This window comes from Gopherus evgoodei, chromosome 3 (assembly GCF_007399415.2).
Source record: "Gopherus evgoodei ecotype Sinaloan lineage chromosome 3, rGopEvg1_v1.p, whole genome shotgun sequence".
NCBI classification, from domain to species: domain Eukaryota; kingdom Metazoa; phylum Chordata; order Testudines; family Testudinidae; genus Gopherus; species Gopherus evgoodei.
This window is the reverse complement of record NC_044324.1, coordinates 94,430,979-94,450,829: the sequence shown is the minus strand read 5'-3', so window position 1 is coordinate 94,450,829 and position 19,851 is coordinate 94,430,979. Positions and strand designations below refer to the sequence as shown.

Here is a 19,851-nt window from a genome sequence, read left to right as displayed (position 1 = left end):
TCCTGCATATTCAGACACGTTCTTTTCATCATCTTCAACACAGCTTCCTCCTGAGAAGGACCACTTCTCATGATGTTTCATTCGGGCAAGCCGGCCTTGCATTTCTTTGTTGCTCTGTTTGCATTTTGCACGCATGTGTCTTACCCACAGGTAAAGGAACTTAATTTAAATATTTCCAAAATCTTTTATGGCCTGCTGCCATTACAGGTTTTCCCTTCTAGTGAGAGAATGGTATGGTAGATCTCAAATCAATGAAGGCTACACTCAAAAAAACCTCAAGACTTTTGGAATATGCTGCTCAAACAGTTTCACTTTTGGTTCTGCTGCCTGTCCGTCCCTTCCCACATTTATCTCCTGACTTCTTCTCCTTGTCCAGTTCTATTCTGTCCCCAACAATCTTCTATTCATTGAACTTTTTGAAACTTTGCACTTTTAGAGAGAGGTAAGGGATTGACTTTGTGTACAAAAATTTGCAGTGGGACAATGGGGTTGAAGTCTGTTATTTCTTATCTCTGTTCATTATTTATTTTTATTTTAAAACATTTTTGCTGTTAACAAGCATGTTATTTCTGGAGAGACAAATCCACAGTTTGAGAACTGCAAAACTAAGCATCTCTGATGGTATCTTTTAGACTGAGCACTGAGTCCCATTCGGTAGATGGAAAGATTAACCTAAATAATGTACAAGAAGCCTGTGGAACCCCATAAGATTGGGTCCCTAATCCATGAACTATTGGAACTCATTTACAAAACTTTCTTAAACATTACATGAATATATTATCTTATACTATAGAATTAGAATTTATAATCCCTATTCCATGTTGAGATACATTATAGCTCAAAGATATCTTAATTAAAACTATCTTTAGATAGGTTTTTTTTCCTCAAAAAGCATTTAAACCAAAAAATCTTGATTTTTTGTTTTTTGTTTTAAAATCATTGAATTTTAGCATCCCTGCCATCCACTTAGACCCTTCTATCCACAGCTTAAGAATATACTAGATGCTCAACAGCCTGAGAACTAAACTAAAATATGGGACACCATTGTCCATAGACAATGCCCGAGTTTGCTTAAGCAGTGACCCGAGGAAAGTAAATAAACTGACAGTTTGAGACGGTACTGCTTTCTATATAATGTCATCTCCTCCATCCAGGCTTGTGTGTGCCATCTTTAGGTGAAGATCCAGAATTTAGAAGTTTGACTCATGATCATTGTGGGGCTGCAATGTCCATGGACAATAGCCCGATAAGAATCGGAGCCTTGTTTTTACCCCCATTCTCATATCCCTTCGCTACTGAGAAAGTTCAGAGTGATGGAAGCCTTACCAGGCTATGCTCCTTGGATCCTGTTTGGACTTCATGTTTTGAAACCTGGTACTACTTGTCTGATAAATTTGAAGCCTTTTCTACTTGTTGTTACTGCTGGAAGGAAGAAACATTTTTGTACACCCGATCCCTGCCTGCTGCACAGATGGTGAAAGGTCTTCCTCAGCCTTTGGTTTTGGACTGAGCTCTTTGAGGCAGGGACCTGTCAATTGTCTGACACCGATCACACCATGCTTATATGCAACACTGCTGAAGAACAGAACATTCTGGAAAATTATATAATTTTTTTAAAAACACTTCTCAGAATAGAAATCCTCATCATTAGAGACCACAATTCTTCCACTGCATTCCACTAAGACTGCACTAAGGTATTGATTCTGTGAGTTGCTAAGCACCCATAGGATCATGATCCAAATTTCCAGATTTTGGAACATTTCCTAAAGATGGCAAACACAAGCCTGGATAGAGGAGGTGACGTTATACAGAGAGCAGTATAGTCTTAAACTCTTAGTTCATTTATTTTCCTGGAGTCACTGGAGAAGCTCATTCTTAACTCTGTTTTTCAAAAGCATGTGACCTAGATTTTCTCTTTCACTGTGTGTTTTCTTAACCTTCTGAGCTGTTGTTAAAATCTACTGGAGACAATGTCATATTAGAAATCATATTTTTAAAAATTAACATCTCTATCCATTATCAATAACAGATGAATACTACTGAAATTGTCAAAAAATAATTTTTCACCACTGAATGAAGTAGCTGAGCTGCTAGCACCAATATGCTACCTTGCATTAAAAATAGCTACTATACCAGAGTATTGGATGGTAGCAAATGTAAGTATTTTTAAAAAGTCTGTGTAGGGATGATCCAAAGAATTATAGACCAGTAAGCCTTACATCTTTAATGGGTAAATTGAAGGAAAAAAATTACAGAATATAATTCCTGGAAGATCATGATCTGAGATGGTCTAATCAGTGTTTTTTCAGCAAAAGAAAATTGTCTTGCTCTAATCTATTAGAATTCTTCAATGGGTCAGTGAAGTAGTGGATAAAGTAGAACCAATTGACATAATGTATGTAAACTTTCAAAAGTCTTTTGACAGGGTCCCTCACAAGTTTAAATTCTATGCTGCAGCTCTTTGAGATTCTGTGCAGCACCTCTCTCAGGTTGTTCAGTCTTAAATTTATTTAGTGCTCATTGTGAATGTCACATTTGTAAAGAGCCACACTTGTTCATCTTCTTTGCTAACTTTTAAATGTAAACATATGTCAAGGTGTATCCTACTGTAGGTGCACATAAACCTCATGCATATAACTGGAGTCTTTCTGAATAGTGGTGTCCATTGGGGATGTGCCTGTTCCTGTCCCTGCTTGTGTTTGAGTATAAGGACATAAAGGTCAGGGTGGCTGTGACCTTCCCTCCCTTACTGTGCATGGTAGTAAGACAGAACAAGGGTCCGGCCTGCTAGTTCTTAGTGAAAACTAAATCTCTCAGAACTTGTAAATCTTCAGAACTCTCCTGTTATACTGATATACAGCTGCTGGGAACATTTTCAGTTCACCTGGACTGAAAGCTGATGGTCAGCTCTCTCTTCCCCCGGCATATATCCCTCCTTACTACCCTGCATCTCAACATGAGGGATTAAAAACCTGTGGACTTCAAGCCCCACCTATCCTGTGATGAGTTCATCATCAGCATGGCAAATCCCAAAAGGACATGGCCTTCTTGAAGATCAAATGCCTTCCAGATGGATCTCTGGCAAGATGGCGGTATGTTCAGTTTGTGTCCACCAAAGCTTTTGACGCCATGTGGTCTATGGTCACATAGCAGTATTTCCTGGTAACTGTGCTTTGGAATTCATTGATCTTTCCTTCTGATAATGACTATATTAAGAAAGCTGCTGAGATCAAATCAGTGATGATGGAGGCGATTGCTGGGTGTGCCTTTGTCTTCGAAGATCCTCATTTCTGATTTTTCCTGTCACTTGATATTGAGTAATGATGAAGACAATGAGAATCAAAAATGTCACTCTATTGTTTTTCAGCACCCACATTTCACTTCCATTTAGTAGATTTGGTATAACCGTGGTTCTGTAGATTCCCAACTTTGTAGCCAGCTTGAAGTCAGAATATCCCAATAGAGCCATTGAAGGGCCCGAAACTCGGAAGCAGCAGCTGTTACGTATGTGTTCACATCTTGTGAGCATTCTCCAGCACTGTCTATGACACTGCCAAATATTTGACAGTTGGTACCTACTCAATTTGCCTTATGTACTGAATAGACGTTTGGTTGCATATCTTTCACAGGACCTAAACTCAAACATGATGATAATGATAGTGAGTTTGTGTCTGGGACTGCTAGGCCATATGTCAGTGTGCATATATGTGACAACCTTTACTGGATTTCACCTCTGACCCTCACAACTATGTCTGAGGTCAATATATTTCCCATCCTTGCATGACATGACCAAGCGTGTCTTTTCTCCTACCCCAGATTCTACAAGAACTTACTTGGTTGCAGGACCCGAAGAGCGTACAAAAGGAGTGGTACCCTTCTTGTTCCCTCCCCAATGATGCTGCTCATCCCAGCTGCCTCGGGAACAAATTCAAGTGCCCACCTCAACCATTTGCAGTTGCAAAGGACTTGGTCCCAGGATGATTTGAAGCTGCATGTGAACATCTAGGAGCTCAGGGTCATCTGGCTAGCTTGAATGGTATTCCTGCCTGTCCTGTGGGGCTCCACAATGCAGATTGTGACTGACAAGATGTCTGCAACGCACTGCATCAGCAAGCAAGGAGGCCCTTGGTTATCCCCTCTCTGCCATGAAACCATCAGGCTACGGACTTGGTGTCATTACCATGACATGATCCTATTTACTCTACAACTTTCAGCTACCAGAAATACCTGGCAAGCTTCTTAAGCAGGAACATTGCAGCAATCACGCATGTTTGGTTACAAACATCCATCAGAGATGTGATATTTTCCCAATGAGGGGAGTCCCATGACAGATCTCTTAGTTATAAAGGACAATACCAAGTGCTCAAACTTCTGCTTCAGAGAGGGAATGAGCCCGGGTTCCTTATCAGGCACCTTCTTGTTACCTTAGACAGACCGACCGACCGTCTAATCTACATATGCCTGATCCCCAGGATGATCTCCAAAGTCAGACGGGATCAGGCCATGCTGACTGTAATGGCTCCCTACTGGCCAAGTCAGTTCTGGCCATCAGACCTCTTGCAGATATCTGTTCAGCCTCTCATCCAACTCCAGCTCTACCTTGACTTGAGATCTCAGAATCACTGTCTGATATTGGATCCATACCCACAGTTGTTGCTTTTGTTAAATTGGATGTTGGCTGGTTGAGCACTTCTGATAGAGACTGTTCTTGACAATTCAAGAAATCATCGTGTAAAGCACAAAACCATTTACTTGGAAGATCTACTCCTCTAAATGGAAATAGTTCTTCTTATGCACAACCCAATATACCCTGGACCTAGCTGAGGCTCTGATACCAAAGATCCTTGACTATGTGCTGGACTTGAAACAAACTGGTTTGACTCTTAACTGTGAGATGAAACTTGGAAGCTCTATCAGCATTTTATGCTTACATACTCACACTATCTTTTCACATCTAGTGGGATCTTGACATCCTCCTCCTGAAACTCATGGAGCCTCTGTTCAAGCTGATACCAAATTGTTCAGTACATCACCTGCTTAAGATAGTCTTCCTACTACCTATCGCTTTGGACAGGTGGTCTAGGAGTTTCACTTAGATCAATCAATTAACCTGCTAGTTTTATTGAAACCAGAACTGATACTGGGAGAGAAAAAGCTACATACTTTGGACATTTCAAAACCCTTGCTCTCTTAAATTGACAGGACTAAACCTTTCAGGCTGTCTCCCTGCCTCTTTGTGGCTGTATCTGGCTCATCAACAGGTCAGACCATTTCATTACAGAAGCACTCTAAGCAGATCATGCTCTGCATTTCTCCCTGTTATCAATTAGCTGGTGAGCCTTATCAAGTCACACATTGCCAAAACATAGGCAGCATTGTCAATCTGCTTCAGAAACACTTCTGTAGCTGAGGTCTTTGGAAGTTTTATTAAATATTTTGCTTTTGGCATGATGGATAGATTGATGCCAAGTTTGGCAGTGCAGTATTTCAACCTCTGATCGATACAGCTGATACTCCTCTTTCCCACTATCCAGAGCGCATGCTGCTTGCTTGTTGCCTCCAGTAGGGATCCACACTGACAAATATTCAAAGAAAGTTTCTTACCCTACAGTAATTGTGTTTCTTCGAGATGATGTAGTCAGTGTGGATCCTACAACCCATTCTCCATCCCTGCTTTTCAGAATCCTCAGCTATGCAGGCTTTGTATTGGGAGGGAAGTGAGTGAGGGTTGTGACCTTGTATGGGAGTATGAAGAGGCAATAGGGATGTGGGCAGCCCTCATAGACGCTCAATTAAAAGACTCAGGGTGCGCATGAGGCGTTGGTGCACCTTCAGTGGGATCCAGGCTGAGTACAGCACCTTGAAGAACCATAGTTACTGTAGGGTAAATTATCATTCTTTATTTCAAGTGATATAAAATCTATAAGTAAAAAGATGTCAGTACATAGCAATATAAAATCTCAGTAATTAAATACACCGCTACCTTGATATAACGCCACCCGATATAACACAAATTTGGATATAACGCGGTAAAGCAATGGTCCAGGGGGACGGGGCTGCACATTCCGGTGAATCAAAGCAAGTTCAATATAACATGGTTTCACCTATAACGTGGTAAGATTTTTTTGGTTCCTGAGGACAGCGTTATATCGAGGTAGAGATGTATTGGTAAAATATTTAGTAAGAAAGAAGCCAAGCACCTTTTTAAAAATAAATTTACTGAGAGTTGTGCTGGTTCACTGGAAAATGTTAGACAAATCTGAGCACTGAGAACGGTAAAGGGGAACAGAGCGTAATGAAAATCATTCAGAAAAGACACTTTAACACTTCTGGGTATTTCAGGTGTTGTCTAACTTTTTGAAGAGCAAATTTCAAATCTGAGCATGTTGTAGTGAATGTCTTAATTATCACAGAAGTGAAGATGGGGCTTTGTAAGTGTAATTATGTGCAAACCCATTTAAAAAGTATAAATCTGTAAATCAAATGAGGCTAGCTTTAGTTGGGAAAGCAAGAACAGCCTCCTACTGTGTTTTAGAATGTAAGGAACCCGGTAGGATGGGGATTGACTGTGTGCATGTTTTGTGGTGTTCTGTGTGAGTATCTTATTATCCAACGTTGTTAAGTTTGTTTGATTAGTAAGTGTAAATATGTAAATTTTGCATAATTGCATGCAAATATACTGCTTTTTTATTTGTGTAGTTTAGAAGTATTCTGTTTTAGAAAGGTTTCAGAGTGGTAGCCATGTTAGTCTGTATCAGCAAAAACAACGAGGAGTCCTTGTGGCACCTTAGAGACTAACAAATTTATTTGGGCATAAGCTTTCGTGGGCTAGAACCCACTTCATCAGATGCATGAAATGAAAAATACTGGAGCAGGTATAAATACATGAAAGGATGGGGGTTGCTTTACCAAGAGTGAGGTCAGTCTAATGAGATAAATCAATTAACAGCAGGATATCAAGGCAGGAAAAATAACTTTTGAAGTGGTAAGAGAGTGGCTCATTACAGACAGTTGACAAGAAGGTTTGAGTAACAGTAGGGAGAAATCAGTATTGGGGAAATTAAGTTTAGGTTTTGTAATGACCCAGCCGCTCCCAGTCTTTATTCAGGCCTAATCTGATGGTATCCAGTTTGCAAATTAATTCCAGTTCTGCAGCTTCACGCTAAAGTCTGTTTTTGAAGGTTTTTGTTGAAGAATTGCCACTTAGAGGTTTGTTATTGAGTGCCCAGAGAGACTGAAGTGTTCTCCTACTGGTTTTTGAATGTTCTGATGCCAGATTTGTGTCATTTATTCTTTTGCGTAGAGACTGTCCTGTATGGCCAATGTACATGGCAGAGGGGCATTGCTGGCACATGATGGCATATATCACCTGCACATCTACCAATGCATCTGATGAAGTGGGTTCTAGCTTATTGTTTCTGTTTTAGAAAGTTTTCCATAAGTGATGACTATCCTGAAGATGGAAATTCTTTACTGTTAGACACAGTACTAATGTGCTTTGTTAAAATTTGTTTTTACGTGGATTGGATAGTTCAGGGGATGGTAACTGTCTAGTTTGAATCCACTTCAGGTTAATAGTGACTGAAAGTTGAAAATAGAGCTTTTTCATTGTCTCAGTACAGTTCCCAATGGATGAGTCTCGATGTTATAAAAAGCTCCATCACAATTGGCACTAATTGTCATCATTTGTCTTAGCAGAGAAGCCAAAGACTGACTGAATACAGAGGTTGAATTAGTCTCTTAGGCTATGGTTATACTATGAGGTTTTTAGTGACATCGCTTTGCCGCTACAGTTGTACCACTAAAAGGCACGCAGTGTAACTGCTGTTTGTTGGCAGGAGAGAGGTCTCCTGTTGACAAAGTACTGTTTACACCGGCGCTTTTTGTTGGTAAAACTTGTGTCATTTGGGAGTGTGGTTTCTTTTAACACCCCTGACCGACAAAAGTTTTGCTTATGAAGTGCCTGTGTAGTCAAACCCTTGGAAGTGTTTGCTCCTGGGTGAGAATGAGGGACATAGTTGAAGGAGAATCCTGTATTGCTGTACACTTTTTTCTTCTTTTTTTTTCTCTTTTTTTCTCTCTCTCTCTTTTTTTTTTTTTTTTTTTTTTTTTTTTTTTTTTTGTATACTAAGGAGTTGTATCTTGAACTAATTTGTCTGACGGTGTTCACAAGCAGAAAACTCTCAATTTTTTTTGTCATGTAAATTTTTCTTGAACTAAGAGGCTCAGAAATAATTGTACGTACTCATAATGTGTTGAGCTTTCTCTTAATCTTGTTTTGCATTTGTGCTTAGTTCTTTTTTAAAGAGAGGTTGATTCTCCTTGACTGGTAACAATTAAAATGTTGTTTTGTAACTAAATAGAGCCTTTACACTAAATTTGGTACTTCTTTTTGCTAACCGGAGGATACACTATATCCATTCACATTTATTTAAGCAGTTCTACAGTTTAACAGACATTTTATTCAGATTTTGATTTTTTTATTGTTAGAAATGTCATTTGCCATTTTTTATTTAATAGGAGGTTTTTACTTGTGATTTGTATCTAGCTGCATTTGATTGAAAATTGGAGTTCAATTAAAACCAGCATTTTGAAATTGTTAGCTAAATCAAATAACCTCATGTGCTGTATCTATCTGGGGTGGGGAGGGGAGTAAGTTTTATTAAAACATATCTTGTATTTCAAACTAACTGATTTATTAAACAAAGGAAGAATTATCTGTAGTTAGTTATTTGAACTGATTATTTCTGTTCACGATGTCCATTATGATTTTATAGCTAGTAGGTCTCTCTGATACACCTAATTTTTATTCATAGTTTGGAAGAGAAAGATAAGCTTTCTCAACTTGCAATGAACTAGTCACTGAACTGATCTAATTGGTTTCAGGTATGTTGCCAGTGGATTCCACCAATTCAAAAGTTTGCTGCCAAAGTGTTAAAAAATGTCAGACATGGCCTGCTTGACTCATGTTTTCTTTAAGTGATTTGTAATAAATTATAAGACGTTTGTCATAATTTCAAATTTAATTTTAAATAATTTTTATTTTTAACAATAGTCATATTTAATTTAAAATCAAAATCTAATTAGATTTTTTTTAAGAATCTGATTGTTAAATTAAAAATAAATTTTTATCTACCCTAGAACCGTCAAGCCATGTCGAAGGGCATTGTTTGGATTTTCTACCACAGCAGATAATTTAAAGAAATCATCTGCAAACACTTGGAAGGTGGTAAGGTGATAGGGAATAGCCAGCATGGATTTGTAAAGAACAAATCGTGTCAAACTAATCTGATAGCATTCTTTGATAGGATAAAGAGCCTTGTGGATAAGGGAGAAGCGGTGGATGTGATATACCTAGACTTTAGTAAAGCATTTGATACGGTCTCACATGATATTCTTATAGATAAACTAGGAAAGTACGATTTAGATGGGGCTACTATAAGGTGGGTGCATAACTGGCTGGATAACCGTACTCAGAGAGTAGTTATTAATGGCTCCCAATCCTGCTGGATAGGTATAACAAGTGGGATTCTGCAGTGGTCTGTTTTGGGACCGGCTCTGTTCAATATCTTCATCAACGATTTAGATGTTGGCATAGAAAGTACACTTATTAAGTTTGCGGACGATACCAAACTGGGAGGGATTGCAACTGCTTTGGAGGACAGGGTCAAAATTCAAAATGATCTGGACAAATTGGAGAAATGGTCTGAGGTAAACAGGATGAAGTTCAATAAAGATAAATGCAAAGTGCTCCACTTAGGGAGAAACAATCAATTTCACAAATACAGAATGGGAGGAGACTGTCTAGGAAGGAGTATGGTAGAAAGAGATCTAGGGGTCATAGTGGACCACAAGCTTAATATGAGTCAACAGTGTGATACTGTTGCAAAAAAAGCAAATGTGATTCTGGGATGTATTAACAGGTGTGTTGTAAACAAGACATGAGAAGTCATTCTTCCGCTTTACTCTGCGCTGGTTAGGCCTCAACTGGAGTATTGTGTCCAGTTCTGGGCACCGCATTTCAGGAAAGATGTGCAGAAACTGGAGAGGGTCCAGAGAAGAGCAACGAGAATGATTAAAGGTCTTGAGAACATGACCTCTGAAGGAAGGCTGAAGGAATTGGGTTTGTTTAGTTTGGAAAAGAGAAGACTGAGAGGGGACATGATAGCAGTTTTCAGGTATCTAAAAGGGTGTCATCAGGAGGAGGGAGAAAACTTGTTCACCTTAGCCTCCAATGATAGAACAAGAAGCAATGGGCTTAAACTGCAGCAAGGGGGATTTAGGTTGGACATTAGGAAAAAGTTCCTAACTGTCAGGGTAGTTAAACACTGGAATAGATTGCCTAGGGAAGTTGTGGAATCTCCATCTCTGGAGATATTTAAGAGTAGGTTAGATAAATGTCTATTAGGGATGGTCTAGACAGTATTTGGTCCTGCCATGAGGGCAGGGGACTGGACTCGATGACCTCTCGAGGTCCCTTCCAGTCCTTGAGTCTATGAGCATTCGTCTCAGTTTCTGAAAGAGATGGCTGGACTTTTAATCAGAGCGTTGAACCTGGACCTTACTAGTGACAACTCCTGCCATTCTTTTGTATTTACCGCTGACCAGTTGGTTTAAAGTTCTCACTAGTAAATGTCTGACAGATTTTCAAGTATAGACATTTGGTATGTCTAATATCTCTTTATCCAACTGAATTAAATTAAAATATCAATGCAAAACGTTTTTGAAAATGCTATTAAAGTACTCTGCAAACATAAAATATACTTCATTTAAATCAAAATTATTAGGGGGTTGATCGCCTACTTATATTTTGTGACTAATTTTTATTTTTGAATGTGAAATAATAAAAGAATATCAGAACCATGCTTTATATGAAATGGGAAGCTTTTTTACCAATTTCTAAAAGTAAAAGATAAATTTATTTGATCTAAATAATTTGCTACCGAAAAGCAACATGCAGAACCCCATGGACATAGGGTTTGAAGTTAAGTCCATTTAAATTTATTAAAATACTTCGGTTCAAAGACACTGGAGTCCCTCCTGAAACTTGAAGGTATTAGATGCTGTAAAATATGTTCTGGGATTTTTTGGCTCGGTCATTTCCCCTCTACTACACCTGTACCCCGATATAACGTGACCCGATAGAACGTGGGTTCACATACGTGTTAAGGATGTCGGGCCAGGCCAGGGCTGAGGGATTTGATAAGGGGAAGAGGGTCTCGGGTGCGGTAAGGGGCTTCTCCCCCTCCGCAGGATCTGGGGGGCAGGAGCTGTGGGAGGGCATGTTTGAGGACCCTGCAGTCTCAGAGTGGCCCGGGGAATTAGCAGGGGGCTGGGAGCAGCCCGCTATGCCTCCCTCGCCCCGGCCCCAGCCATGTCGCTCAGGGGAAAGGGCTTGGGGGAAGGGATCACCCCCCACACTCACCAGCAGCAGCGGAAGTGGAGCAGCCCGGCCCCAGCCCGCTGCACTCCACCAGCTCCCAGTTGCAGCACTCGACTTCCCACCACAGGTGAGTACGGGGGGCATCCTTTCCCCAACTTCCCTTCACTTACCTGCAGCGGGAAGTGGAGCGCTGATGCTGGGAGGTGGCAGAGTGGAGCGGGCTGAGGCCGCGTCGCTCTGCTTCCTGCCGCCGGTGAGTGCGGAGGGCGTCCTTTCCCCATCCTCCCCATACTCACCAGCAGAGGGAAGTGGAGCAGCCCAGCCCCAGCCATCTCCACTCCGCCAGCTCCAAGCTGTGGCACTTCACTTCCTGCTGCAGGTGAGTGCAGGACCTTTCCCCAGCCGCCCCCCAGCGAAACGGCTGGGGCCAGGGCAAGGAAAGCGGAGCAGGCTGGGGCCGCGTCGCTCTGCTTCCCGCCACAGGTGAGGGGGGGGGGCGTCCTTTCCCCAACCTCTCCGCACTCACTGGTGGTAGGAAGCGGAGCGCCGTGGCTGGGAGTTGGCAGGGTGGAGCGAACTGGGGCCAGGCTGCTGGTGAGTGCCTGTCAGGGGGCAGAGGGGGGTGGATAGGGGTTGGAGCAGTCAGAGGAGAGGGGGGTTGGGTAGTGGGTGGGATCCTAGGGGTGATTAGGGATGGTGGTCTCTGGAGGGGGCGGTCAGGGAACAAGGAACAGAGGCGGGGGCAAAGCAAGCTTGATATAACGTGGTCTCACCTATAACACGGTGAGTTTTTTGTCTCCTGAGGACCACGTTATATTGGGGTAGAGGTGTATATGTTAAAATTTTAAGCAAGGTAGTTAATGAGTTTCCTTTTAAAAAAACAAACAAACAAACAAAACCACTGATGGTGTGCCCTGACATTTTGCTCTTCAGGAACAAAAGTGGCAGATGCATTAAGTTTTCAAATACTTAAACTAAAATAGAATCTTTTAATCTGGAGAGTCTTAAATACAATATTCATAGAACCATTTCTGAGGCCAAGAAACTACTCCTTTTTAAGTGTTTGGTACTTGCAGGGATTTGCAAGAAGTAGCACAAAATAAAGTGAAAAGCAAGAATTATTTTATAAAGTTCCAAGGAGTGGTGATCTTTTATCTGAATCAAGATGCCTCTTTCTTAAAGTGGTAAGATTATGGAATTCTAGATTAATTATGTTTTAGTGTCCGTTAACATTAAGTTTATTCTCACTGTTTTAAGTTTTCCCAAACGTTTGTGTCACTTTAGGTAGTGTTTAATGAGGATATAAAGAACTATGTGGGCCAGATAGGAGGTATGCTATGATACTACTAATGTGGAAACTGGTCACTTAATGGTCAGAATGAATTTTTTGGGCCAATGGTTCAATGCTTGATGCACATAAAGCAGAGAAATTCATAGTATTTCCATTCACAAGACAGGTGTATTGTACAACTCTACCTCATTATAACGCCACCCAATAATAATACAAATTTGGATATAATGCGGTAAAGCAGTGCTCTGGTGGGGCAGAGCTGCGCGCTCCAGCGTACTGAAGCAAGTTCGATATAATGCGGTTTCACCTATAATGTGGTAAGATTTTTTTGGCTCTCGAGGACAGCATTGTATCGAGGTAGAGGTGTATTAATTTTAGGGCTCTCAAACAATTAGAAAATTTTCTGTTAATTATGATTAATTGCAGTTTTAATTGGATTGTTAATAAATGAATACCAATTTAAATTGGTATTTGAAATATTTTTGGATGTTTTTCTACATTCTCAAATATATTGATTTCATTTACTACGTAGAATACAAAGTGTACAGTAGACACTTTATATTATTTTTTATTACAAATATTTGCACTGTAAAAAAAGATAGACAAAAGAAATAGTATTTTTCAGTTCACCTCATACAAGTACTATAGTGCAATCTCTTTATTGTGAAAGTGCAACTTACAAATGTAGAATTATTTTTTACATAACTGCATTCATAGGCTCTAAAGTCTTACAGTTTTATGAGTCAAAGCATGAAGGGGCATACAAATATTTAGTACAGTGGTCCCCAACCTTTTCGTTTGGCAGGCACCAGACGAAGGACCACTGCGGCGGTGGAGCACCCACCGAAATGCCGCGGCATTTCAGCAGCGCCGCCTCTCAGTGACACCACTTGCCATTGACAAGTGACGTCATCGAGAGGCCGCCGAAATTCGGGGGCGATGCCTCTCAATGACATCACTTGTTGGCGACAAGCGTCGTCATCGAGAGGTGTCCCCGCCGAAATGCCGCTGAACACAGCTTTTAAACATAGCTTTACAGGGTAGTGGAGAATTAACAAATTTACTGCCCCTAGGCCCTCAAAAAATTGCCCCCCCTCCCCCCCCGCACCAGCTCACCTCCGCTACCCCGCGGCAAGCCTGGGAGGGACGGGGGAGAAGGGGAATTGTGGCGCGCTTGGGGGATGGCAGAGATGGAGTGATGGTGAGCTGGGGCAGGGAGTGGTTCCCTGCCCCCTCACTCAAGAGTTACTCCCTGTGCCCACCGGCCCCAGGTCACCTCTGCTATCCCCCGAGCACGCCGCTACTCGCTTCTCCCTCTCACCATTTTCGCACGGCAAGCCTGGGAGGGAGGGGGGAAAAGGGGAGTTGTGGCGCACTCAGGAGATGGCAGCGGAGGTGAGGTGGGGCGGGGAGCGGTTTCCAGCGCCCCCCCAGCCAGATTACTCCCCGCGCCCGCGGGCCCCATCTTATCTCTGCTCCACCTCCTCCGAGTGCTGCTACTCGCTTCTCCCTCTCTCCCAGCGCTTTCATGCGGCAAGCCTGGGAGGGAGGTGGAAGGAGGGAAGTGCAGTGCGCATGGGAGAGGAGGCGGGCCAGGGATTTGGGGAAGGGGCGGAGTTGGGGAGGGGGCATGAGCAAATTTTCTGCCCTTGGCCCAGGCCTTGTTGGCCTAGGCGATAATACGCCGCTGTTACAGGGTCTAAGATGTTGACAACCCTAAACATCAGAAGGCTATTCAAGTGCTCATCTGCCAAATATTTTTCTCATGCAATGGGAATAAATAGAAACTCTCTTATTGTGTTTCTATGAACTTGTTGCTGCTGAAACTAAAGATTCAGTTTAATGGAATATCTTAAACAGTGACTGTTTTAGTAAGAGGTTCAAATTTTTTGTGTGTTTGCCTCTGCACATTAGTAGGTCTTTGATATGAAGGCTGCTGAATATCAGTTTAATTACATAGTATTAGAAAACCTATAGATTTATAGAATGATAATTCATATTTTAAACTACATTGTCTTAAAACAGCTTACTGGGTAACTTGTCAGTTTCACAGCATGATGTTAAATACCTTGAATACTTAGTAGGGGTCAGGCAATTCCAGCAATCACACTGTGTAAGTGAACCTGAATAATGACAATCATTGCCTGGGTTGACAGGGGAATGAGGATCATTGCAGCCTGGATTCATCAATATTTCAGGCCAGTATACAGACTCTCTCTCTCTCTCTCTCTCTCTCTCACTATCAGATCCTAAGTTAGGATGAATTTTGTTTCTCTGCCATTGTCCTCCACCCTGTCCCCAATCATGAATCCATACTATTACTTCTAAGTGAGGGAGCCCAGCCCTCAGCCAACCAGTTTTCAGCTCATATTCTCTGCTCCATGAATAGGGCCCTGATCCCAAGGATCCTGCCTTAATATGTACTTGTTGTTTAGACAGTGTTTGTTTTCAATCATTTCCTGAATTAGCTTCAATTAAGGATTCTCACTACACTTTTGACAGTGTTTTTTTTTATGTGAGCTCGTGGTAGAAGAAGGAAATGTCTAATAGGAGTCTCATCAGATATTTAAATCACTACATGCATATCAAAAGCTACTCATGTCTTAATTTTTAATGACTTTGTTGAACTTGACTGGCTCTTGATATGGCTGTACTGATTGAATGGGATAACTCACTATTTATCAGATATCTTGAAATCTTGTTCAGTGGTAGAGGGGAATTAGAGAGATGGCAACTGCAGCAAAGTGAGAGTGGAAAGTATAAGTTCTGGAGAGATTCTTCCCACATTTCTGCCTAGATCATCAAAGCTCCAGATATATCCTTATGTTGCCAGTAATTTAATAATTTAGTCTTTTTATTTTCAAAAATGTGCCTGTGTGCTAGGATTGAGAGCCAGGCCTGGGAAGGGAATGTAATATTGAGGCACAGGTAGGAGAAAAGAACAATTAATAAATTCCCTCAAGACAAAAAAACAAAAATTAGTACCTTTTTCATATGAAGTTATCAAAGTGCTTTACAAAGATAGGTAAATTACATCTCTACTTTACAGATGGGGAAATTGAGGCATAGAGTTGACTTGCTCAAGGTCATATACAGGTCAGTGGCAGTGTGTCTGTCCATACTACACTTATCACTGTAAATCTGAGACCACATCTACACTACAAAGTTTTTTCCGATGCAAGTTACAGTAATCGCAATGGCTGTATGCTGATGTATCACTTGTGCATGTGCACACTTGGCTCCTTGCATCAGCGCTGCACACCAGGAATGCCTGTGTTGATGCGCTGTGTAATGCATCATGAATAGGTAGGTATCCTAGTGTGCAACCCACCACTGTTCAGCACACTGTCTTTTGGTTAGTTTTGGCAATACATGGTGCGGCAGAACTGAGTCTTGCAGGAGTGACTGGTTAGCAAGGAGTGAACTTCCCATACTGCAGTGTTCTCCATCCCATAATATCTCTATCCCATAATTTTTGCACCTATATTCAGTTTTGCACCGAGCTGCATGGGACTTGTTGCTGTCTCCCATCTCTGACAGAAGCATGGAGCCTGCACAGCTCTGCACTATTTTCATGAGTGTTGCAAGCACTCAGGATCCTCCAGTATTTACAGAGCTGCAAGAAGAACTGTAAGGAACATGATGCATTCCAAGTAGTTGGTTTGCTGTGAGACATAGCAAGAACCAATGCACGGTGGTTGGTGGCATTCACGGAGTAGCTGCAGATGGTGGAGCACCACTTCTGGACCCGAGAAATGAACACTGACTGGTGGGATCGCATCATAATGCAGGTTTGGGATGACAAGCAGTGACTGCAGATCTTTTGGATGCACAATGCCCCATTCCTGTAACTGTGTGCTACACTCGCTGCAGCCATCCAAAGCAGGGACATCAGACTGAGAGCTGGTGGTCATACTTTGGATATTTGCAACACCAGATTGCTGCTGGTCAGTGGGAAGTCATTCTGGTGTGGGGAAAATCCACTGTGGGGTCCATAGTCATGCAAGTGACCATTAATAGTCTCCTGCTATGCAGAACTGTGACTCTTGGCAATGTGCAGGACCTGGTGGATGGCTTTGCAGCTGTAAGGTTCCCGAATAGACAACGCACGCATCCTTATTTTGGCCCCAGAGTACCTTGCCATGGAGTACATCAAAAGAAAGGGCTACTTTTCCATGGTTATGGAGGTGCTGGTGGATCACTGGGAATGCTTCACTGACATCAACATTGGCTGATCGGGGAAGTGCATGATAATCGCATATTTAAGAACGCAAGTCTGTTCAGAAACCTATAAGCAGGGACCTTCTTTCTCCACCAGTGGATTACCATTGGTGATGTTAAAATACCAAAAGTAATCCTGGTGCATCCAGCCTACTCCTTAGTCCCCTGACTCATGAAGCTGTACACTGGTCACCTCGACAGCACTAAGGAAAGATTCAGCTGCAGGCTCAGCAGGTGCAGAATGACAGTTGAATGTGCTTTTGATAGATTGACAGGGTGCTGGCAATGTTTACTTACTGGATTGAATCTCAGTGTGAAAAATATTCCAATGGCTATAGCTGCTTGTTGTGTCCTGCATAATATTTGTGAAGCAAAGGAGCAAAAATTGCTGGAGGGGTGGAGGGCGGAGTGGAGTGCCTGTTTGCTAAGTTTGCACAACCAGACACAATAGCTATCGGATGTACTCCATGAGAAGAGCTATATGGCTTAGGGATGATTTGAAAAGCCCCTTAACAGTGAGCCACAGTAATGTTCTATGGTGTACTGTGCTCAGTGTGGTGCTGCACTTTGGGGGCCTGTTGGGAATTGTGTTGTACTTGCTGCATATATCACTGACAGTGTTGGGATGCTTGTGTACATTTATGATGACTACACTGTTTGGCACTGATCTTGTTGGTTATGAGTGTACAAGACCCAGTACTTACACTGCCAGCAGGCATTATATACCATGTGTTGTAAACTAATAAAGATGGAAAAACTTTCAGAACAAGAGTTTTCTTCAAATACGAAAACAGCTCAAAAAACCTTAAGAACTTTTAAAGTAAATAAATTTTAACTTAAAATTTGTTATGAACCTTAACAAATAAAGGCAGGAACTCTGATGTCATTGTAGCCACACTTACATCAACCCTGGCTCTCACAAGTCAGTGTGTATGAAGCTGCAGTTGTCAATGCTTCTCCCAGTGTGGTAATGGTAGGCACGTGGCCTCTGAGGCGATGTGAAATGCTGAAGGAGAGTGTAGGGAGATGCTACACTGCCATTCTCTACCAAATGCAAGGGCAATTGAGCCTGCAGTTGTTGAACCTGGAGATCGACAAGAGTCTACATCATCTGTGTTTGCTGATGGAGAAGCTTCTTTATGTCCTGGTGTATCTCGTTCATCCTTTCCTCCTCCATACAGTCTGCAGTATTCACCCTTAAGGCCTTCTATCGAAGGTCTGATGCAGCACTGACTTGCAGGATCTCGCAGAAGGTGTCCTCCTGGGCCTCTTTTTCCCCCATCCTTATCTGGGTTAGTCATTCAGCTGGTGTGGAGAGGATACCATTAAAGGTTGCAATGGCTGCATCTATAGATGAAATGCACAGAGAAACCATTGTCAGTGGAAGAGGAATGGAAAGTGAAACTTAAGATTCAGAACGCTCCCCTTCCCTTGCTCCCCTAAAGTGTTAGACAAGACATGCTTATTAGCATTTTTGCTTTGGAGTATTTGTTCATGGTGCCACTTGGCCCAGCCATTGAGAGTATGACCCGCCATGGCTGAGAGAACAGAGGAGGGAATTGCTTGGTTGCATGAGACTAAGGATAGGGCACTGGTACTGAATACTGGCTACATTTTCCACAGGTGATGGTAGTTTTAGCTCCTGAGGGTACCAAAGGCCCAGAGAGCACAGCTGTTACTGGCACCCTGAAGCCGCCCGGGCCCATATGGTGCCTGCCAAAGTTATCGCCAAATGTCATGAAAAAGTGTCCTACCACAGAGGAAGAAATAAGGTTGCTATCCCTAGAAACCTTGTGGAGAGGATTGCAGTGTACATCCATGAAAGTTTCATTGAGCTCTCAAGGATTCAAGGGACAACCCTGTGTACATAAACAGACTGCTCCTCATGACCCCTTCCACCTACCTCTGGAGGGGAGTGAAAAGCAGATGACTCTACCTCTCTTGGGCCACATCCACACTACAGAATAAAATCGAAATTATTAAAATCAATTTTATAAAACAGGTTTTATAAAATCGATTTTACGCGTCCATACTAGGGCACATTACTTCGGTGGTGTGCGTCCATGGTCCCAGGCTACCATCGATTTCCGGAGCGTTTCACTGTGGGTACCTATCCCATAGTTCCTGCAGTCTTCCCTGACCCTTGGAATTATGGGTTACTACCCCAGTGCCTGATGGGGCAAAAATCACTGTCGTGGGTGGTTCTGGGTACAGCCTCACCCCCTTCCTTCCTGAAAGCAGCAGGCAGCCATTTTGCGCGTTTTTTACTGGGTGAACTGAGAGCAAACGCCATAGCACAGCAAGCATGGACCCTGCTCTGATCAGTACCGCGATCGTGGACGTTGTAAACAGCTCACACATTCTCGTGCTGTCTATGGTGAACCATGAACTGCAAACGCAGGAGAGGAGGCAGCAGCTACGGCAGCGTGGCGACGAGAGTGATGAGGACCTGGAGACTGATTTCACTCTCACTGCGGGCCTCCGCACTTTGGAGCTCCTGATGGTAATGGGGGAGGTTCTACCCATTGCTCGCCGATTTTGGGCCCGGGAAACAAGCACAGACTGGTGGGATCGCATAGTTTTGCAGGTGTGGGACGATTCGCAGTGGCTGTGGAACTTTCGCATGCGTAAGAGCACTTTCTTTGAACTTTGTGACTTGCTTTCCCCTGTCCTGAAACGCCATAATACCAGGATGAGAGCAGCCATCACAGTGGAGAAGCGAGTGGCAATAGCCCTCTGGAAGCTTGCAACGCCAGACAGCTACCGGTCAGTCGGGAATCAATTTGGAGTGGGAAAATCTACTGTGGGGGCTGCTGTGTTGCAAGTAGCCAAAGCAATCATTAAGCTGCTGCTACGAAAGGTTGTGATGCTGGGAAACGTGCAGGTCATAGTGGATGGCTTTGCTGCAATGGGATTCCCTAACTGTGGGGGGGCCATAGATGGAACCCATATCCCT

At 42.5% G+C, this 19,851-nt stretch overlaps 1 protein-coding gene and 1 long non-coding RNA gene across 5 annotated transcripts in view; one reads left to right on the top strand and one right to left on the bottom strand.

Moving 5' to 3' along the window:
• The window catches only part of WASF1 (WASP family member 1), a 204,648-nt gene that overhangs the window by 8,983 nt on the left and 175,814 nt on the right, over positions 1 to 19,851 (top strand). The gene's annotated exons all lie outside the window — the stretch shown is intronic.
• On the bottom strand, positions 282 to 6,021 carry LOC115648458. Its single transcript, XR_003999561.1, has 3 exons — positions 6,000 to 6,021; positions 2,993 to 2,997; positions 282 to 512 (listed from the first exon to the last, which is right to left on the bottom strand). It is a non-coding gene; the product is annotated as an uncharacterized LOC115648458 (long non-coding RNA).